Source organism: Schistocerca gregaria, chromosome 5, assembly GCF_023897955.1.
Source record: "Schistocerca gregaria isolate iqSchGreg1 chromosome 5, iqSchGreg1.2, whole genome shotgun sequence".
NCBI classification, from domain to species: Eukaryota; Metazoa; Arthropoda; class Insecta; order Orthoptera; family Acrididae; genus Schistocerca; species Schistocerca gregaria.
In genome coordinates this window covers 97884177-97885980 of record NC_064924.1, presented here as the reverse complement: position 1 = coordinate 97885980, position 1804 = coordinate 97884177, and positions in this window count along the sequence as shown.

Genomic DNA, 1804 nt, shown 5'->3' with positions numbered 1-1804 from the left:
GTGGTAAAAAAAGACATGTGTTTGGAAGGACAACGGTTCAAATCTCATCCAGCCACAGATTTCAATTCTCCGCAGGGCCCTTCAGTTGCTGACAATGGTGCCTTTGAAAAAGACATGGCTGATTTCCTTTCCCGTGTTTTGAGTTCGAGCATGTGCCTCGCATGTAATGATTACATAATCAATGAAACTTTAAAACCCCTTTCTTTTCAACGACAAGACCGTTATATCAGATGACTACACTCAGAAAAGGCACAGATAAAAAAATCAAACACTTTCAGGATTTCAACGGAAAGCAAACTGCAAATACAAAACAATCTCTTCTAAAAAATGTTAATTGTAATTCTAAAAAAATGGTCATCTCTTATGAATACTCTGTAGATACATACAGGTATCGTTGTTCTATACACATTTCTGTTATTTTCTTTCTTTGTCGAGTATTCTGAAAAACATTTCATGCAGCGTGATGCTAGGCAATGAATGCAAAATTTATCATCCATCTCTTCCACGTTCGTTTTAATTCTCGCCATACTCACATTTCTAAGTTATACTCTTCATGAAGCATTGTTTACCACCCACATTCATTGTGTTTTCCAGAAGAAGTCACACGGTGTCAAATATCAAGGTTACAACATCAAAAATGTAAGGCAGACATACTCTTAAGAAGCAATATCAGATACCAACTGTTTGCGAAAGACAAAATCCGAATTTCGGAAACCGTTTTTCGCTGTCGTGTTTACATGCTAAGGTCGGAAGCGCATTTTCGAGCCCAGTAAGTACGGTGACTGGAAAACAGCCTTCAGAGTTTCTGATTTAGTCCGCACAATCGCTATTTCTCATCAGCTAGATGAGGTGCAAACAGATTTAGTCTAATATTTCTACTTATACTTCACTGTACAAAAATCCACTATGTCTACACTAGCCGCAAGTTTTTAAAAACAAGATGTAACCTGACAAGTGGACCATGTTTGAAAGCGGTTGCGTTTAAATGGGAGCGAAAATCGATTGCGGAATTTGAAATCCGGCAAGAAGAAGCGGATTTCCAAAATCGATTTTGAAGTGTGTACATGACCACCCAGATGCGGTATTGGGAAATCTGTTTACAAAATTCGGTTTTGGCAGCCTCATGTCAAAGGGGTGAATGTATCACTGTCATATTCTAGAGTGTACCGCATTTTTTTTCTTAAATCTCTGGGAGAAGGAATATCGCTTCTAGTTCCCTAAGAGTCTTAGAAAAGCTATCGCTTGTGAATTTATTATGTAGCTGCTTTTCACTCTGAGGCTTCCATTTGTTACCAAAATTACGTCTGCCATACTATTTTCGATGAACTACGAATCTAACAAGATTTCTGTATTGTGTTCTAGCCTAAGAGCTCTACTTGTTACGGAATAGCGTTACCATCGGCCATGTGAGAGAAGACTATACACGCGAACTGCCAACAACGGGGATTAACTCGGATATACAAAAATAAGTGAAACAAATTTGTTAATATTGACTCGGCATTTAAAAACAGACTGCCGACGTGAAGAGCGCCAAGGAATACAAAAATTGGCAAAGTTACCAGGAACTTAAAACTTTAAAAATACACAAGGGAAGAGTATTACATGAGACATGGAGAAAGAACTCGATCAGCAGCTACCTGCCACAGTTACGAAAGCACTGCGCACATTTTTTGAAAGTACAACAGCTTCACGACCATTCGTTCTGAATTTAAACGTACAGTGTTGAAGACCATTGTTAAGATATGGCATCAGATGATAGACGCCTGTTTGGTGACTAATACCGGTATCTCAGGAAAACGGTTAC